General features: G+C 50.4%; 1 protein-coding gene across 1 annotated transcript in view; it reads right to left on the bottom strand.

The window, feature by feature from the left end:
• Positions 1-21,380, bottom strand: part of HIGD1A (HIG1 hypoxia inducible domain family member 1A) — a 463,894-nt gene that overhangs the window by 367,265 nt on the left and 75,249 nt on the right. The window lies entirely within an intron of this gene.

Consider the following 21,380-nt stretch of genomic DNA (forward strand, 5'->3'; position numbering starts at 1 on the left):
ACTATGACTCGTCTGTTAAAACTAATAGCAGTGAAACCATGACAAATAAAATAGATGCAGGAAGCATGGCTGTACCTCCTACATACTTGCTCTTGCTGCTTCAGCTGTCCACGTTCCCTGGCGCCACCTTGTTTACCTGTCTGCAGCAGATCTTTGGGCCAGCAGATACAGCACATTGTTAATATAAAGTTGGGAAATTTCCCAGTGAGCCCCTTCCAGGCCTGGCCCTGCTCAGAGGGAGAGGTCAAGGTCGTCCCATCTGGCTGCCCAGCCTGGAGACAGGTGGCCTCCCCGATGTGTCCTGGGGAGAGGTGTCTCCTCCTTGCTCTTCCCCATGGCTGCCGGTGGTGTGGTGGAGGGGAGGCCGTGGAGCCATGCTGGGGGCTGTGCCGGGATCGGGACTCATCTCCAGGCTGGGTAAAAGACTGGCAGTCACTGTGGCTTTCGCGGTCACCTCTGGTGTCTCCTACTCCTTGATCCAAATGTCCCTCAAAATTTCAGGAATGGTGGCCTCTCCCAGGTATCAATGGTCAAGAACTTCTTCAAAAATGTTTTCAATTCTTCAGAAAACTGGTGTCTCATTCTTCCATGGGTGATGTTACTTTTAAGTTCCTCCCAGTTGTCACGATCAAATGGAAGACTCCCAGCTGTCATGGTGTAGGGGACAACACCCAGGGTCCACATGTCTACCTCCCGTCCATGTATTCCTCACCCAGGAACATTTCTGGGGCACAAAACAAGGAGTTCCGTAGAAGGTGTCCAGCTTCTTCCCCTCACTAAATGTCGTGGCAAAGCCAAAGTCAGCTACTGTGATGTTCTCCTTCTTGTCAAGTAGAATGTTGGGGCTTCAGGTCCTAGTGGACGACATGGTTGTCGTGGCAGCACTGCACGGCAGCCCGGGTCTGTGGGAATTTGTCTTGGGCCTCCTCTTGGGCCGCCTGCAGGCGGCGGTGTCTCACCATATGGTATAAAAGGTCCCTGTCACTGGCGTACTCTGTGACTAAGCAGATGGTGTCTTCATTCCCAATGGCATCCAGACGCTTAAGAATTCTCGGATGATTCAGGGCCTTTGTGGCTTTTATCTCCATAGCAACGCTTTCCAGGCTGGGGAGGGTCCGCTTGGACATGATTTTGATGGCCACCTGGGTCCCAGTAGGAAGGTGCTGGGCCAGCATCTCCTTGGTGGAAGTGTTCGAGCCAATTGTCTTGAGGAGCTTAGAATTGTTAAGCTCCTCAGTGGATGAATGGGAGGCGAAGGCCTGCTCCACGGTCACCTCTAACTATGCTAACTCTACCCTAACTATGCTAACTAACTAATGAACACTACCAACTATACTAACTAGGCCAAGAGTACTAGCAATACTAATTATACTCACCACTCTGACATTACTATCTATATGGACTATGCTAACAATAGTAATAAATAATACTAAATAGGCTAACAATACTCATTATACTAACACTACTAAGTATACTCTCCTAGCACTAATAAAGATCAATATTAACTATGGTATGCTAACACTAATAACAATGCTAACTGTAGTCTGGTAATAACACTAACAAACAGTACTAACTATCCTATGCTAACACAACCAACAAATAATGCTAACTATACTGACTACGCTAACAATGCTAACTAACAAGGAAAAAGCAGTCCCACTACAAACTCCACAGGTCACCAAAAAGCAGCTTCCTGGGCAGTAAGGATGAAATCTCAGGCCCAGCCAGGGGCTCATATAGGTGTAACTAGTTGGATAACAATGGTGCCCTATGAGGTCAGAGCAAGAAATTGGCCAATCAGGGCTGGGTATAAGTCACAGTGGTTGTTTATTTTTTTTTCCTTTTCTGGTCACAAAACCATTTTCCTTTTAAAGAAAACAAGTGTTTTTTGTTCACATGGTTATAGAGATTGATACTTAGTTTATTAAAAATTGAAACCTGTAAAAGACTTCAGGAACCTTTCCATGTATAGTTTGAAAATCTGTAATAACTTTAGGCTTTTAAAGACTTCATAATGCCTATACTTGAAATGTTCAATTTCTTTTTCTTTAAATTCGGGTTGGTGTCAGGGTGATGCTACAGCATAGCTGACATTATGACCCTCCTTCACGTGACAGTGCTGGACAGTAAGAAGTGGGTCAGGGCCAGCTCTGCATCCCTGGGCCCAGCCAGCCCGGCCCAGCATGAGGGAGAGTAATGGTGACACCACGACCCAGCACTGGGCTGCAGGTGGAGCAGGGCTGACTCGGGATGGCCCCACCCCAGGCGCAGTGAGGGGTTCCATGAAGGCACAGACTGGAACTTTTGGTTCCTGTCCTGGCCTCCTTGGCCTGGAGTTGGATGAGCACTGTTGGGCAGGGCCTGGGGAGCCCTGCACACCTGGAACCTGGGTCCCAGGGTGGAGTCCCTTCCACAGCCTCACCAGCGCATTGGTGTCCTTGCTGTCCCTCGGTTTCTCCTGGTCAGAGGGCTAACATTGCACCCTGCCTGGGGCAGATTTAGGGATGAAATAGGACAGCAGGAGCACCAACTGAGGGCCTCCCAGAGTGCTAGGATTACAGGCATGAGCCACCACACCTGGTGTCAAAATTTGGGTATGAAACCATCTGCTCTGGGATTTTCTTTGTAGGAAGCTTTTTTATTGCTGCTTCAATTTCAGCACTTGATATTGCTCTGTCCAGGAATTCTATTTCTTCCTGGTTGAGCCTAGGGAGGCTGTGTGTTTCTACCATTTCTCCATTTCCTCCACATTTTCACATTTATGCACGTAGAGGTTTTTGTGGTATTCATAGATGATATTTTGTATCTGTGGTATCATTTGTAATCTCTCCTTTTTCATTCCTGATTGAGCTTAATAGAGTCCTTTCTTTTCTGCTTCTCGTTAATCTAGCAAGAGGCTAGACATATAAGAGGCAAACATATTTAAAAAATGCTCCCCATCTCTAATCATTAGGGAAATGCAAATCAAAACCACAATGAAATATCACCTAACTCCAGTAAGATTGGCCTTTATCAAAAAATCCCAAAGCAACAAATGCTGGCGAGGATGTGGAGAGATAGGAACCCTCTTACACTGCTGGTGGGACTGCAAATTAGTGCAACATTTGTGGAAAAGAATTTGGAAATACCTCAAAGAGCTACAAGTAGAACTACCATTTGATCTAGCAATAGCACTATTGGGCATCTACCCAAAGGAACAAAAGTCACCTGCACTCAAATGTTTATGGCAGCACAATTCACTATAGCAAGGATGTGGAAACAACCCAAGTGCCCTCCGTCAATCCATGAGTGGATTAATAAAATATGGTGTATGCATACAATGGAATACTCCTCAATTATAAAAAACGACAGTGATCTAGCACCTCTTATATTCTCCTGGATAGAGCTTCAGCCTGTCCTCTGAAGTGAGATATCACAAGAATGGAAGAATAGGCACCACATGTACATCAAACTGGCACTGACTGATCAACACTATGGTGCTCACACAGTGGTCATGTTCTTTGGGGTAAGGGGGTTGGGGGTGGGTAAACTCACAACTAATGGACGAGGTGAGCATTATGGGAGGGGGAAAGGGCACGTCTCAAATCATGACTGGGATGTGGCAAAGTCATAACATGTAACCAAAATCTTTGTACCACCATAATTTCCTGAAAAAAAAGAAGCAGCTCCAGGCTCCATGGTCTGGGCAGAGAGGGCTGCAGAAAAGGTTCCTCCCACACCCAGGCTGCTGAGTTGGGGCCGGGACCTCTGCTCTCACACCCGCAGCGCCCCCAGGCGGCCCACTCAGGAAACGGCGGGCGAGCCCCTTCCAAATGAAAAAATGGATGGAATCCAAATAAAGTCTGGGGCTTAGTTAATAATAACGTACCCGTGTCAGCCTAGTTTTGGCAACTATACCGTAGCAACGTAGGATGGTAACAACGGGAGAAGCTGGATGAGGGTGGATGGGGAATCTCTGAATGACCTTTGCAACTTTACTGTAAAATTGTGCCAACACAAAAGGTTTGTTTCTAAAAATGGGTGTTTAGGGGCAGGTCAATTCTACCTTCTGAGCCTCGGTGTTCCTGCCTGTAAGATGAGGAGAATAGACTCTTCCAGCCAGGATGAAGAAATGTCTTCGAGGTCAACAGATGCTGACCTGTGCATGTTGAGGTGCAGGGGGGTGGACAGAGCTTGCTCCTCCACAAGGTACCTTGGTCCTACCCGTGGGGCTGCACTTTTGTTCTTTTACCCCCCTCTAGGTGGGCCTTGCAGGAACTGTGGCTCAGAAAGCACCACATCAGCAAGTCCTCTCTGGGCCTTCCAGCTCAGACTCCTGCAATCCTGATTTGAGGGCAGGATGACTATTTTAGCGGCACAAGCACAGGTGTTTGGGAGCCCAAACACCTTCATCCACTCCCTTCCCTTCCAAAAGGCAGCCGACCTCCTTCTCCCCTCCCCCTCTGTCTGTCTTTTGCTAGGGGCTGCTGCAGGCGGAGGAAGAAAGTTCTCTGGGATACTTTCTCTCCTAGGTCCCTTCCTGAGCCCTGTCCTGGGAGGGCATAGAGTATGGCAGTGCTGCTGTCTATCTCACCAGAGTCCTCCCAGCTGTTGTTCAGTCTGCTGCCTCGGTTCCCTCCTCTGGGAAGAAGCGAGGCCCCTGGTGCGATCTGGAGCCTGGTCACAGAGGGGAAGCTCCTCACAAGGGGGGGGGGGCTGCGGTGCAGGTCCTCACAGGCCTGGCGAGGCCTCGGCCCCAGTCCTGGCGGGCGCACAGTGGACCTGGCTGGGACTTGGTCTCTGTGACTAGACAACGGTGGCAATAATGACTGTACCATAAACTGCTGGCATTATGGCAACAAATCCTGACCCCAGAGCTTTGAGAAAGATGACTTTGTACGCGTGAATGTCGACACCGGTGAGAAGCAAAGGAGCCACAGTGGGTAAGTTCTGGAAGAGAGGGTTGGGCACAGGTGGGGCTTTGACTTGAGGGCCTTCCAGGCCTGGGGCACCTTCTGCAGCCTCATTTTCTGAGGAGGGCCCATAACTCTCCCTAGGAGCCATGTTGGGCCTTCTTTCCCCCCTCCCCCATTCCCTGCACCCAGCCCTGGCCTGTGACCTCGGCATTGTGATTGTCATTAAAGCGAGCCTCCCTTGCCACCAGCAGCTGTCACAGAATTGTGGGTGGACACCCACCTACAGGGCTCCCTCTTTCCCACCAGTTCTCTTTCCTGGACAGTCAGAAGAACTCCTACCTCCCCTCCCCCGGCCATGTGGGAGTGCCCACCACAGCTCCATTCCCACCCACCCCTGCTCCCTGCAGGGAGCTCTGCCTCGCGCCCAGTGGACAGTGTCCATCCATAGCCCTCCCAGCCGGCCTGGGCCAGAGCCCAGATGGCACCGAGGAGGATGAAGCTTGGGGCCCAGCCAGCACACCTTATCATCACCTCTGGCCACCTGCCTTTGGCTCGGCCAGGCTGCCCCCTGTGCTTTCTGCTACCAGCTTCCCGGATGTCTGGAACTCTCTGGGGGGCCCTGGCCTGCTGTCTGATGTGGTCCAGAATTTAATCAGTGGAAGGAATGGGAGAAGGCTCTATTCCCCCAGCCCTGGCAGGAGAGGAGGAGGAGGAGGAGGAGGAGGAGGAGGAGCTGGTTGTGCAATGAGAGCAGCTGGGACCCAGAGACTGCGGGGAAGCAGGGCCAGGCCCGGGAGGGGCCATCACCATAGGGCCAGGCCCATGGATCCTGTGACTCTTTCTCTGCATCCCCAAGGGTGCGGAAGAGTTGATCTGTCTGCCCCGAGGCAGCGGGTAGGGGCGTGAGATGAGACAGATCGTGCGGCTTTGGCTCTCAGCACCCACTGGGAATGTTTGACCTGCGTTTTCGTTTGTTTCCTTATTCCTGCTCTAGACACCTCCAATGTTCCTGCTTTATCAACCATGGCTAATTTTGATCGACAGCAATATGCTGGGTCCCCCGGATCATAAGGGCTCAGTGCCAGTGTGGGAGGAGGGCAGCGGATATTGGCAGAACATTCTGGGCCTTTCTTGGCCCCGTCTTCCCAGCAGGAACATGCACATTTCCAGGGGAGCGTGGTAGGGTGTGGCGAGGAGGGCACAGCCCCTGGGGCCTGTGGCTTCCTGGAGGGTGCCCTGGCTCCACCTGGCTCCTGAGGCTCAGTCTCCTGCTCTGTGAGATGCCAGGATGGTCACAGGACTCACCCCCAGGGTGGCTGAGGATAGAACCGTGTTGAGAACAGCGCCCAGCCAGGGCAGGTGTTCAGGTGTTTCCCAGTGTCTGCCAAGCAACTTTGCTACTTCTTTCCTTTCTTCTCCAGAGCCCAGCCCTCCCCCCCACACCTATCAAGCTGGGACTTGGGTGACCATGACGACTGTCCATTTACAAATATCCACCCCTCTTCTCTCTCTTCCCTCCCTCTCCTTGTCAGCCATTGACAAGGGTTGACGTTTGAGGGCATATTTCAAAGAAAGTTTTGCTCTGCAGGGCCTGGGGGGTCTCCCAGAGGGGCATCTCTGGCGTATCCCAAGCAAGGACAGCACCTTTGGGGAATGGCAAGGAGATTTTTCACAAGGCTGAAGTCATCTGTATGCCTTCCAGTCAGTGGCTTCTAAAAATAAACGTTTTAGTAATGTACAACATACACATAGTTACCTGCACAGTTAATATTCAGACAGCTAGATGAGTTGTCACAAGATGAATAGGCCCATGAAATCACCACCAAGTCAAGGAAAAGAAACATTACCAGCCCTTGAAGCCCCACTCCTGTCCCTGTCAGTCACTTTCCTGTCCCTCGTCTCCAAGGCTAACACTCTATCTTGTGATATCACAGCCACTAACTTTACCTGGTCTTGAGCTTTACATAAATGCAGTCAGGTGGCAGGTGCACTTCTGTGCCCGACCTCTTTTGCTCAACATTGTATATGTATACCATGGAGTACTATTCAGCTTTAAGAAACAATGGTGATATTGATATAGCACCTCCTGTATATTCCTGGATAGAGCTGGAACCCATTCTACTAAGTGAAGTATCTCAAGAATGGAAAAACAAGCACCACACGTACTCACCAGCAAACTGGTATTAACGGATCAACACCTAAGTGTTGATAGGAGTAACATTTATCGAGTGTTGGGCAGGTGGGAGGGGGGCGGAGGGGATGGGTATGTACAAGCACAATGGTAAGATGTGCAACGTTTGGGGGATGGTCACGCTTGAAGCTCTTACTCGAGGGGGTAGGGGGGCCATGGGCAATGTATGTAACCTCAACACTTGTACCCCCATAATACGCTAAAATAAAAATAAACATTGTATTTGTGAGATTCAGCCGTGCTGTTGGGGTAGCAGCAGTTGGCTCATTCTCTTTCCGGGGTCCCCAACCTATGGTGAGTTGTATAATTATTTCATTATATATTACGCTGTAATAACAATAGAAATAAAGTGCACAATACATGTAATGTGCTTGGATGATCTGGAAACCATTCCCTCCTTCTCTGGTCTGTGGAAAAATTGTCTTCCATGAAAAACAGTCTCTGGTGCTGAAAAGTTTGGGCTGCATTACGTCTACTGCACATGGACATTTGACATGTTTGTGAATAATGCCCTTAGGAACGTTCCTGCTTATGTTTTTGGTGTGCACGTGGATGCATTTCTGCTGGGCGTGTATCTGGGAGAGGATGAGTCTAGGTAGTGCTGTGCTGGGGCCGGCTCATTCTGGCTCACGAGAGCGGGCTGTTAAATTGTCAGGAATGTGCAAAATTGTGACGCAGTCTGAACTTCCCTCCTTTGCATGCTTGTGGCTCTTGACATTGACTATGTCTATTGTACCTGCACCGTGGGAATATTATTATGTACATTGATGATACTTCCCACCTCTTCCCAACTCCACATTCACTGACATCCATCCAAGTCGGTAGCTTGAAATTGGCCATACAGGGAGCTTTTACACCACGGAAACTGGCAAATGCTACAAATCAGGGCTTAATACAGGCATCCTCAAACTATGGCCTGAGGGCTACATGCTGGCCGCCTAGCACATTTATCCGACCCTCTGCTGCCGCTGCCTGTCCTGCTTAGCAGCCGACTCGTCCCAGGCCCACAGTGCGCACTCTCCAACGGTCTGAGGGACAGTGAACTGGCCCCCTGTCTAAAAAGTTTGAGGACCCTTGGCTTAATAGATTTATTGTTTTATTGATTGTCTAAAGTTAGAAAGTGATAGAGAAAAATGCTAATAATGCAGATTAAACTTATAAGTGTGTCATCTCTATAGCTGTGACATTGCGAATAGTCCCGAAAAACTGAGAAAGTGTCTCTCCATTATCAGAAAACTATTACCTGATTCAGGAAAAAAAGTTGCTCATGTCATTGGTGAATGAATGAAGTTCTGATGTATGTGTATTGTTTCTCCTTTGTCTTACTCCTTCATAGAAACAAAAATATCAATTTTTAAAATTTTTATTTTTTTGATATTTTAATCAGTATTCTTGCTGGAGCTATATTCTCAGAGATGGTTGTTAAGCACTTAAACAGCCCACGCTAGTCCTCGGGCATATTCTGCTTTAACTGAAACTGCCAAAAGGTTCTCCAAAGTGGTTGCACTGATTTTCACATCTTTTGGTAGGTTTTTAAACAAAGTTCGGCTGTACCTTGTACTCCTGTCTCAGGACCAGCAGTTTCCTAGCCACCAAGGCTATGGCTGATGGAGCAAGCTGACACAGGCTGGCTGGTACTTATCAGCAAAGCAAGCGCCACCTCCCATGGCACCGTTGTTGAGGTGTGATCCAGGCAGGGCAGGGAGTTGCAGGAAGGAAGAGGCTGTGAGGGTGCAGCCACTCAGCTTTGTGGAGGGGGCTGCACCCAGATGGCCCTGAGAGTTGGAGTGGGCAAGGGAGGCGCCAGGTACCAGGGCGGGGACACCTGTGAGCACTGAGGGGCAAGGAATGTGGCTGGCCAACAATGGCCATCAGCAGTGGCAGAGGGCAGAGGCGGGGGCACTCCCACTGTCCAGGGCTCCTGTCCTTTATGCATCAGTCCCCATGCCCACCAGGAAAGGGCGCCTGCATGGGCTGCCCTGGGCTGGTCCCCTCATTAGAGGAAGCTGTGCTCCCTACTTAAGACTTCGGCCATAGGTCTTGTATTTCACTGCTCAGATATAGTCTGAATACATCCTTTTGTGCACAGACACCTGTGGGCAACGCAGAGTGGCCCGTCAAATAATGAATCAACACTGTCTAAAACTCAGCACACAAACCCTTCTGAGGCCTGTGAATATGCCATTGTCCTCATAGCCGGGACACACATTTCCTGCTCTTTCTCTCACCGAGAGGCCATGATGAGGTCAATAATCAACTACAAATAAGCTTTAGTTATAAAATTCCCAGAGCCAGGCCCAGTGCCAGATGGGGGCCGTGCAGGGAGAAGCTTCAGCCCCCCTCTGAGTCCTTGAACAAGAAAGGAACCGAAGTGCACGCAACAGGGCAGGTGAGTGGTAGGTTCCTGTAACCGACAACTTTGAAAGGGGGACTGGCTGCACATTCCACCACTCCGGGCACTTGGTGGGACCCAGCAGAAAGGGCAGAGTCGGGTGACGAGGAAAGCTGTGGAATCCAGACTCCTGAAATGTGAGAGCAAGCCACAGACATGCTCCGGAGTGCTCCACGAACCCTGGGAGTTGGGCACAGCATTTTGTGTGAAGGGACACCTGCATTGTCCTGGGGAGAAAAGGGGCACATGGTCCAAAAATTAGAGCATAAACCTCCCATCTAAAACATGGCCCCAATGCATCAGGAAGTAGCTCGACGGCTACGTTGCCCTTCCTCCTGTTGGTATAGAAGGGTGACATTGACAGTAGGGAGTATGTTACAGAGGGAATGGCCTAATAAAAAAAACTGGCAAAAAAGTTTCCTGTCTCTTTAAAACCTTCTCACCTTTTTGGAAAACTAAAACCTGCACCCCTGCCTCAGGGCAGGGAATGTCTTTTGTTCTTTGTGCTACAGGAGATGGCTCCAGGGACCTGTCCTGGCAGAGGTCACAGGAGGGTCTTCTGCAGAGATGGAATGATCAGAATCACTGTTCATAATTGAATGACAATAGCCTACAACTAAGAAATCTCCCTTTAAAAGCTCTGTATTTCTATTTATTATTAGGATGATGGCATTTTTAGACAGGAGTCTCCATTCTCCTCATTTGCCAGCTCTTCTTTCTTTCTCCTTTCAAAAAAAAAAAAAAAAAAAGAAAAGAAAAAAGTTCTAGACCCCTGCCTTTACCTTCCACAGCACCAGTGCCATGACCAGAACGGAGCTTCTGGGCCACCTCCCGAGAGTCTGGTTCACCTGCAGTCTTCCCCTCCCAGTTGAAGCTTCTCAGGCTGAACACCTCGGCACCACCCCCTACTGCTCTCCTTCCCCGCCCACACCCTCATGGCAGGCAAACCCCACGACCTCCACCTTGGAGAGATGTCTAGAGCCAATGGTCTCGCCACCTCCCCACTGTCTAAGCCACTCCGTCTCTCCTCGGTCACTGCCGAAGCCCCACAGTCCTGTCTCCGCGCCCCCTTCCCTCCCTCTCCATCCATTCTGAGCCCCTGCGTGGCTCCTGCCTCCACAGAGCAGAAGCAGACGTTCTTCCAGGCACCCACGGGCCCCACGGGCCCCGGTCCCTGTACTACTCCCCCAAGTCACTTGGTCCCAGCCAGGCCCACATCGTGGGGGCTGCTGGCAGATGCCAGGGCAGGGCAGCGTGGGGCTTTCCCCGCCTGCCATGGGCCAGGCTGCCTGACTGAAGGTACCCAGTAAGTGCAAGGAGACAGGAGGCCTGATTCCACCTAGCCCCAGCAGGGCAGGTCTGGGCAGGCCACATGCTCCCTCTTGGCTCAGAGACTCCATTTGTAAAACGGTGTCAAAGGAAATATTCTTTTCTAAGTGTTTGATTTTCTCAGTCAAATTATTTCACAGGAGCAACCTCAAGCCAGAGTATTTCCAAATATCCTGGAAATTGCTCATTTCCCTGACTCTTTCCTCTATTTCCAAATAGCCACCAGGTTCTGCTTCAGCTTCCAGGTGCCCAGGCTTGCTCCCTAGTTCCTCATTCTGCCCAGTCACCTCTGCCCTATGTCCTCACCTTAGCCTGCTAGCATCCATCTTGCGTCCTGCTGCTGTCTCCTTTGCAGGCTGCACCTTCTGAGATGACAGGGAATGTGGTCAAGGAAGCAGGTGGCTCTGGACTCCCCCCCTGGGTGCTGGCACCTTCCAGGGAGAGGCAAAGTTCATTGCCTGCCCTTGTCCCCAACATGGTGATCTTCAGCTGCCGGAGGAATGACTGAGTAGCCACATGGGTTCTGGGAAGTCTCCTCTTGCAGCCCAGAGAACCCTGGAGCGGGGAGAGAGGTGTTGTGCAGCAGAGGCAAGGCTGAGAGTTGGGAAGGAGCTGGCACGGAGACAGGTGAGCAAACGTGCCAAGAGGAGCCACTGAGGCTACAGGGAGGGGCCCTCAGGCAAGTCTGAGTGCTGCGGGGCCCAGGGAGGGCCAGGATGGTGAGAGACACAGAGAGATGCAGAGAGAGGATGAGGGGCAGAGAGAGATTGAGAAAGGAGGGTGGTTCATAAAAGAGAGAGAAGGAGAGAACCACAGTTACAGATAACAGGACAGAATATGGCAGGGAGCCGGGTGGGGATGGGGACCCAACAATCACAAAGACAGATGACCGGAGTCAAGGACTGGGCGCAGACTGCTTGATTCAGCTTCAAGACAGAGACAGCGGGGAAAGTCACTCCTGCTCTGTCCCCAAGGCCTCCCTGCAGGGTGACATGTCTCTGCTAACACCTTTCTCACCCTAGATCAAGATGCACCTTGAGCCTGTGGAAAGGGACCCCCTTGCAGATCCTCGGGGCTCTGCGTGGTCTGGCTCATAGTGGGGATCAGAACTGTCTGGAAACAACAATAATAATTAATATTTACTGAGTTTTCAAACTATGGCTTACTTGCCTTTGCACTGAGCGTCTTACATAAGTTACTTAGTTAAATTCTAACAATATCATGAGGAAGGTACTTTTACTATTCCTGTTTTCACATGGGGAAACTGAGGCTCAGACAGGTTGAATGGTATGCCTAGATCTTGGAGGTGAGGAAGAATTAGAGCTGGTTTCAAACCACTCCCATCACTGTCCCTGTCTTTTGGGCGTGGGGTCACTTAGTCAATGAAAGAGGGGGCAAGGGCATGGCCTGGGATGCAGGCGTAGCACTGGATGTGCTCAGAAGAGCTGGGCTTAGAGGAGCTGAGGGACAGGAGTGCTGGGCTCATGGAGGGGAAGTGGAGGAAGACGGTGACCCCAGAGAATAAAGAACTCCTAACAGCCAATAAGAAAAAGACTGGCCAATCGATCAAAAAATGGACAAAAGACATTCCCCAACAGAAAGGCTAAAATGAAAAAGAAAGAGACAAGGATGTGAAGCAACTGGAACTCTCAAATATGTTTGCGGGAATGTGAATTATTACAACTAATTTTGGAAAACGGGTAAAATTGTCTTAAGTAGAACACATGCATATGCTGTGAAATTCCATTCCTACGTACATGCCCAGCAGAAATGAAGACATATGTTCACCTTGGCACGACTGTAATAACCCCAAGTTAGAAATGATCCAGGCTGGGCGCCGTGGCTCACACATGTAATCATGGCACTCTGGGAGGTGCAGGCAGGAAGATCGCTTGAGCTCAGGAGCTTGTGACCAGCCTCAGCAAGTGTGAGATCCCGTCTCTACTAAAAATAGAAAGAAATTAGCCAGGTGTGGTGGTGCGCACCTGTAGCCCCAGCTATTCGGGAGGCTGAGGCAGGAGGATCACTTGAGCCCAAGAGTTTGAGGTTGCTGTGAGCTAGGCTGATGCCATGGCACTCTAGCCCAGGTGACAGAGTGAGATTCTTGTTTCAAAAAAAAAAAAAAAAAAAAAAGAACCAAATGTCATCATTACCAATAGAATAGACAGATAATTTTGGTACAGTGACATAAACAAAGGCTATACAACAATGAGGATATAAGTACTGTTTCTTCATGGAATAGCATAGGAGAATCTCATAAAATTTTAAACAGAAGAACACAGGCACAGTCCATACAATTCCATTTATAAAAATTTCAAACACAGTAGAAATTAATATGTTATGTAAGACGTCAGGATAGTGATTCCCTTTGGGGTAGTGATTGGAAAGGGGCATGTCGAGGATTTCTAGGGGCTGGTGATGTTCTAGTCCTTGAACTGAGATCTGTTTCACAGGGAGGTGTTCAAATTTTAAAACTTCCTCAAACCATACATTTACGACTTGTGCATTTGTTGCGTTATGTATGCGTGTGCATGTTATACTTCAATTAAAAGTTTACTTTTAAAAGCCAAATATTACCACTTACAAACTGGATGAGGAATGTAAGTTTGGCTCGGCATTTGGAAATACAATAAATTGGTGCCATTCATCACAAAAGACAAAAATCCAAATGATTATTTCAATAGATGTTGAAATTCAACATCCATTTATGTTTAAAACTTTCCTAATCTACAAAAATCTACAAGTCTACAAAACACCTACAGCAAGCAGACATCACATTTAAGGAGGGAAACACTGAAAGCTTTCCTTCTGAGCTCAGGAACAAGACCCGGATACTCTTATCTTCATATCTACTCAACATTGTACTGAAAGTCCCTTTCAGTGCAGCAAAATGATCGGAGAGGAAGTAATAAAGCTTCCATTGTTACGTCTGTGGACATTTCCAAGTAATTAGAATCTGTAAGTGAATTTAACCAAGTTGCCAAACACAACGATAATACACAAAAACAGATTGTGTTTCTAATGCCAGCAGTTATTATAAAATGAAATAAAATTTAGAAAATAACAAAGAAGAATGATCTCACAAACATAATGTTGAATGAAAGAAATCAGATGCAAAAGGACATATATTGTATGATTGATTCTATTTACATAAAATTCAAAACTAGACAAAAAAATAGACTGGTAGTTTAGTAGCTAGTAGGATAGCAGCCAGGTTTGGGGGAAGTGGGAGGCTGTGAGATTGGGTGGAGGGATAAGGGGGCTTCTGGATGTTGGTAATGTTTTCTTTCTTGACCTGGATGGCAGTTACACGAGCGTTCTCTTTGGGATAATTCGCTCAATTGTACATTTATGTTTTTCCATTTTTCTACATGAGAGTTTTTTGTTTTTTTTTTTTAAGTTAAAAAAGATTACTTGGCCAGCTTGAGTTACTAATCTCAAATGGTCAATTGGCTGTGGCCAGATCAAAAGAGCCATGTGGTTCATAGGGTAGCTGGTAGGGTAGGGTGCAGGGCAGTAGGGCAGAGAGAGGTGGCGTGTGTGTGTGTGTGTGTGTGTGTGTGTGTGTGTGTGTGTGTGTGTATAGGAGAGCAGAAGAAAGTGATTGACATCTCATAGGGGGTTTCCCCTCTCTCTCTCTACCAAACAGGCCTCATATGAGTTAGAGAGCATTTCCTCTCATAGTTTTTGGAAGAGCTTATGTAGAATTGGTGATAATTTTTTAAACCTTAGGTAGAATTCAACAGTGACCCTGTCTTGAGTCTGAGATTTATTTTTGGGGAGTTTGAAAACTATAAATTCAATTATTAAATAGTTATAGAGCTATTCAAATGATCTATTTCCTATTGGGTAAGTTACAGTGGCTCGTTCCTTTGGAGGAATTGGTCTTTTTCATATAAGTTGTCAACTTTATGTGTGTAAAGATGTTTCAGTAGTCTTTGAATTATCCTGCTGTTGTCTTCAGGATCTGTAGTGATAGCTCTTGTTTCATTGTTGATATTGGCAAATTTTCTCCTTTTTTGTTTTTCTGTCTTGCTAGAGACCCAAGGAATGTGATCAGCCTCTTGAAGCTGAAAAAGGAAAAAAAAAAAATTCTCCCACCAGAGTCTCCAGAAGGAACTCAGCCCTGTGCTCTTAGTCCAGTGAGACTGATTTCAAAAAACCTCTGACCTTGAGGATTATCAGATAATAAATTAGTGTTGTTTTAAGACCCTGTATCTGTAATCTCCAGGGTTTAATCTGGTACTTAGCGGGAGGCCTGGGGAAAGATGTGTCTACTCCTTCTTGATCCAGAACCGGAAGCGGAACATGCTGCTTTTAGGTGCTGGAGGCCTCACGGGCTAAGGCTCTGCTCCGTGGAGTGCACCTCTGCAGAGCGGAGCAGGGCCCAGTCGTGTTCAGCACTGCGAGGGCCTTAATCCAACGGGGGAAAGAGGAGGCGCTTCCCCAGGGACAGACTACAGCGAGAGGAGAGGAGAAGCAAGGGAAGAGGCCTCGGGACCGCCGTCCGCTGTGCAGTTCTGAGAGCTCCCTCAGGGACGGGCTGCAGTGGGGAGGTGAGGGGCAGGGAGACAGGTCAGAAGCCGAGGCAGGAGCCCGAGGTCATCTCATGACCAGGGCATGGAAAGCAGCAGGTGGCACAGAGGCAGGATGATGGGCCCCAGGTGACACGGAATGACTGGAAGAGAAGGGGGAATGGGCGAGGACACACAAGTATGGCCCTAGAGAGACTGAGCGTCCAGTCCCCGCCTTGCCTGAACACAGCGAGGAGAAGGCCATGGGAGGGGTCCAGGAGGGAAGGGAAGACGTGGAGATGAAGCAGGAGGGATGGGGCCGAGTAGAGAGAAGCTCTTTGATTGCTGAGTTTCCTTTACAGATGGGGCAACATTGGGCAACACCATTGGCTCAGAAGCATTGCTCTCCTCTGCCCCCAGCTCCCCACGCCCTCAGCTTCCTCCTCACCCCCCAACAGCTCTTGCTCCAGGAGGTCAGAGGCCAATTAGGTGGCTGAACTTCAAGAGTCTTTTCCAAAATTGATTTTTCTGGAAATTAATACTCTCTGGAGGAAGTCTTTGCACAGTCAGGATTAAGCTTTGCTCGGTGGCGCAAGAAAAGGGGTGTCTTGCTCCCCCCCTCTGCCCCTTCTCTGTCCTTCAACAGCAACCCACAGGAGGTTGAGCATGGGAGGACAGGGTGCCCTGGAGAGAACTCTGGACTAGAACTCTCTGCAGCTCGCCTGCCGTTTGCCTGCAGAGGGTGTAACTTCAGTAAAGACACACACTTGTGGTTATAAATGTCACAGCTCGTGGCAAGCACCTCCTAAAGTCATCCGAGTTTGTGCCCATTTCATTTCTGGTTTTAGCTGAACCAGAGTCCAGGGAGGAGTGGGGAGGATAGGATCTAGAGCTGGCAGGGAGAGGGATGGGAGGGACAGGAGGGAGTGTCCTGGAGAAGACCTGTGCCTGGAAGGAACTACATGGAGAGGTCCCGAGCTGCCAAGGACCCCCTGGAGACTCCAATAAGCCTCTGATTGCAACAGTGATCGACTAGGATGACAGCATCTCTGGCCTTGAAAGAGGGGCATGTTAGGGTGTGGGTCTGTCCCCAAGGCCTCCAGCCTCCGGAGCTCTCCCAGCTCATCACTGGCACTGCCCTGGTACTCTCTGGCATGCTCACTCCTTGTCCTTGGAAGCTGATGGAGCTGTAGAGGAGGAGGAGGCCTTTAAGTGGGAGAAGTAGGTCCCTGCAGAGTGCTGGGGGTGACGGAGGAATCTCCTCTCTAGCCTTTCCATCCTCAGGACACGACAGGCAGACGCTGCACAGGGCAGGGCAGGTGGTACCAGCTGGCTGGTGCCCCTCTCAACTCTCCATGCACCTTCACACAGAGCTTGTCCTCAGCTCTCCACGCCCAACTGGTCTGCAAGCCCCGGGGGAGGCCCTCCCTGGGGCCAGGCCCTTGCAGAGATGGATCAGCCACGGTCCTTCCCTCCTGAGCTCAGAGTGAGGGGACAGACACAGGGACAGGGGCAGTAGTTACAAGTGCTTTGATAGAGCAAGGCCAGCCAGGGTCAGAGCCCTCCCCGGAGAGGACACCCACGGCACCTGCAGACATGTGTGTTTACAGGAGCGAGCAAGAGACAGAGAGCCAGGGGTAGAGAAAGAAGCCAAAGAGAGGGAGAGAGACAGAGGAGAGGGAGAAGGCAGGGATCAGGGCAGAGACACAAACAGAGAGCAGGACAGGGTAAGACTCTGAACAGTCTCGAGAAAGCGGGCGCTGGGGGCAGCGTGTGCTCTGTGAGAACGAGGGGCGCGAGGGGGAAATGACTGCTCCACTCTCGCCTCCGCCCCCAAAGCTCCCAGCAGCCAGGTCAACACGCTCTGCACTCTGGACGGCGACTCTCTGGGTCCACATGGACCCTCCTGCTGGACTAGGTGCCCCAAGGCGGGGCCACTTCCCTGTACCCCGAAGCCCAGCTGGGTATTTTGCACACGACGGGGGCTCGTGGGTGTATGCAAATATCGACATGGAGCCTGTACTGAGCACGGCGTGTGCATCTCGACAGCAGGAGGGCGCCCCTGTGAGGAGCGAGCCCAGAGGGGCGCGGGGCCCAGGTGAGGAGGAGGGGTGGGAGGGGCTGGGAGGCGGAAGAGGAAGAAGAGGCTGCTCCGGGCTGACCTCTGTGGGTCCTTTGTAAGTTGGGCAACGTTTGGCAACCATGCACATTGGTCAACAAAGCCTCTGTTTTCCTGGGCTGCCCCCAGCTGGGCTGTCCTCCTGAGGACAGGTCCCGCCAGCCACAGAGACACACCCAGACTCGCCAGGGCCCTCGGTTCTGTTCAAGAGGCCAACGTGGGGCCGAGCGTCAAGGCCTTTCTCTGGAAGTCATTGTCCCCATGGTGGAGTCTTGCAGGGACTTGGGTCGGTAGAGACCCAGGCAGCTCTGCATTTCCCTCTCGTTCGTGCTCATTTTCTGCCCCCTCTTCAGGGCGATCAGCAAAGGAATGGTCAATACCAAGGCACCAGGGGCCCTAAGGGGTCACCAGGTGGGGTCCGGGTGGATTTCTAGATCTGCCACTACCCGACGGTGAGTGTGGCGAGTCTCATTGGCTGAGTCCACTCACTTGGGGACAGCTCTGATGAGGTGCCGCATGGTGGAAGGGGCTGGACAGTGCCTGGTTCACAGAGAGGTTCAGCCCTTGTTAGCTTTTCCTTCCCGCTGAGAGTCACGAGAGCAGGCACACCCCTGGGCCTAAGGGTCTGCATCCGGAACTCCCAGAGGCCTCCTGGGCCCCGGAGGAGAGAAAGCCCCTGCCCTAAGGGGAGACTTGGGGCAGTTCCATCTCTAGAGCTCACTCACTGCGTGTCCACAGGCAACCCTCGGGGTACCTGCTTTTAGAATGGGAACAGTGACTGTCTTAACACACATGGGTGCCGTTAGAGTCACATGAGACAAAGTCACCAACAGCTCTGTTTGGAGTTTCAAGTGCCATCCAAATGCTAATGAGCATTATCTTGCCTCTCTGCTAGGGATGGCACCGCCAGCCACACACAAACAGGCCCACACTTGCATGGGAACTGCATGGCACCAACCAGTGACAAACATGGGCGGTGGTGTGCTGATACACCGATGCTCTGGTGGGGGTGGTGGCATTTACTAATTTCCATGGTGTAAATACATCATGACTGATAGCAAGCTGCCATCAGTTCCTCCACCACAAAATCCTTAATTTTTATTTAGCAAGTGGCTCTCTACCAAGTCAGCAACCTCACACCACTGGCAGGGATGAGAAACAAGGTCTGGGGTCTCCTGTTGGCCAGGCTTGTGTCCGAATGTGATGGATGTCTTGGGAGCTTCTTTTCTCCTTTTTGCCATCTGGATCCGGGTCTGCCCAGATCACACGCTTCCTTACCAACACTCCTCTTGGGGTTTGAGGCGAGAGGATTCATAGAGGGTGGGGGGTGGGGTTTACCAGTCTGTGGCTTGGCCAGAGACTGTTGCCCTGCTGATGGGGCTTGGGCCCAGTCAAGGCCTGCTATCTGCAGAGGCTCTTTGTGCAAGTTTTGAGGGTGGGGGCGGCGTGGAGGAGGAGAGAAAGTCAGCCCCCACACCTGCCTGTTGAACACCAGCTCTAGCCACTGTAAAGCCGTTTGCACCAGCAACTACCTTCTCCGTGCTTCTTATATTCATGCCACTAGCCCAGTACCTGAAAACCTGTATTCTACCTCCCTGCAGCTCTTCAAGATCTGGCCCAGCTCCTGGCATGTTGGAGATGCCCTATAGATTGGTGTTAAATGAATGAATAAATTAATGAGTCCATGTACACAGGTTCTGGGGTGGCCTGGCTTAGCCAGGCCTGCCCTTCACTGCCCTTCTGACCCAACACATTGCAAAGAGGACCCTTTGGCCCACTCCTAGCCTGTTCCTCCTCCTCATTCATTCATTCCTCCAACCGATATTGATCATCAAGAGCCCGTAACATGCACAGAGCTAGCTGGTCAGGGAATCTGAGGATGCCTCTGTGGCTGTTTGTTTGATGGATCTGGTGGAATGCAGTAGGAAATATGAGAGAAGGTGTAGGGCTGGAGGCAGCCGGTGACTTGCATTTTAGATACATTAAATTTAGGTGCCTCCAGGACCTGCAAGAGGACCTGTCCAGAGACAGATGGACACAAGTACAGAGCTCAGTCTAGAGGAGGAGGAATTTGTTGATCCTTCTTCCAGCAAGAGTTCCAGGCAGGAAAGCCCAGAGTGGCCTTTTGTTGCCCCAAGTGCTCAGGTAATTTGTCACTGGGTACACACTCCCAAGCTTTTACTTGGCAGTTTGCCAAGTACTGTATCTGTATAAATCCTGCTCTTCATTCAGGTCTCAGGTCAAAAGCTCTTCCTCACACTCCTCTGGGGCCCTCCTGATGGGAATTTGGCCATTCCTCCCCTGAGCCCCTACCTTTACTTGGTTTATGCTGTTTGGCCTCTTCCCAGGTGGCTTGTGATAGAACTGTGTGCCTGTGCCTGTCCCTTCCCCATTGTGCTGTGAGCTCCCAAGGGCAAGGAGACCCTTCTTCTCTGTGTCTCTCATGGCATCTGCCAGTTCTGGCATGAATGAATGAATGCTGATAATAGGTCAGTTGGACCGCATTTGTTTTTCTGGGCAGACCCATACCCTACACCAGCTTCCTCTGCAGATGATGGCCTTGGGGACTGCTCTGCCTGGGTCTAGATGCACACATCCCTGCTCTGGGGCTGGGCCATTCCAGGCAGGCACAGCAGGGAAACATTTTGCCCTGTTGCCTAACTGTCCTGCCTCCAGGCCACTCGTTAAGCTGAGCCTCTTGGTTGTGGCCCTGGGTTCTCTGTGTTCTTGCCAACACTGGAATGTACTTAAGAGAGTCTAGGACCCTCTGACCTCCCCGGCCATCCTTTTTCTAATTTGCACTCAGAGATAGAGATATGGGTTGTGATGTTTTGTAATTGTTTTATAATCATGAAAAAGCAAAGCCTGGTTGCTAATTTAGGTACAAAGATGCTTCAGCACTCTGAGAATTAGTCAATTTTGTATTTCTTCAGTCCTTTTGAAAGAGTTTATTGCAATTATTGATGAAGACAACTTTTGACGTTGCAATATTGTGTTTCCAAACAATGAGAGAGACTCTGACTCTGTTACCCCAAAATCCAGCTGGTGATTCCAGCACCAAACCCCAGACCCCACTCTTGTGCCAGGCAAGTAGGATCCCCCATTAGCCCCCACCCTGTGCCTTGGCAGGGTCCGTGCCCAGGGATGCAGGGGCCCTGCAGCCTCCTCGATGGCCTCCCAGGTTCAGGCTGGGTCTGCTTCCCCCTGGCTGAGTGCCTGCTGCATGCTCGCCCTTGGCAGCCCTGGCTCCCTGCAGAACTGCCACCTGCTCCAGGAAATGCTTCTTAGTACCAAGCCGTCTAAGCAGAGAGTCAAGACCAGTCTTTCAGGACAAGCAGATTTCAGAGTCACATATGGGCCAGGCTGGCCTGCCCAGAGAGGTGTTCAGGTGACCCGTGGTTAGGACCTTACTTCTTGGTAACTACTGGGCTAAGTTCACATCCGTACATGCAGGGTGGCCGTGTTCTGCCCGAGGGCCCCCGCACATCCCACTGTGTGCATGGGTACCACGCTCCCTACGGCACCCTCCAGAGATGGATTCATGGCATGCAATGGTGCCCTGGAGACCCTCGTACCTGAGCTGCCATGCACCCTGGGATTATATTTACAAGATGAATTCTTAGAAGCAGTGTTCTAGCTTTTCAATTGAAAAGTGGCTCCCCCCCCCCCAAATATGCCATTTATTAAACTGAAGTTCCCATTTCCCACCTCATACCACCAACACTGGGGAAAAGAATCACCCAAAATAAAACAAGCTGCAGGGCATCTTTTCCACTGGCAGATGAGAGGACATGGAACCAGCACTGGTGGCAGTCACTCCCCTCTGAGGGCCCTGTTTCCTGGAAGCTGTACTGCCGGTCTCAGCAGGGCAGGAAGAGACCTCATGGGCTGGGGACTCTAGGCAGCCTCTGCTCCCCCTGTCAGCTGTCCCCAGGCTGCT

This window comes from Microcebus murinus, chromosome 1 (assembly GCF_040939455.1).
Source record: "Microcebus murinus isolate Inina chromosome 1, M.murinus_Inina_mat1.0, whole genome shotgun sequence".
Lineage (NCBI taxonomy): Eukaryota > Metazoa > Chordata > Mammalia > Primates > Cheirogaleidae > Microcebus > Microcebus murinus.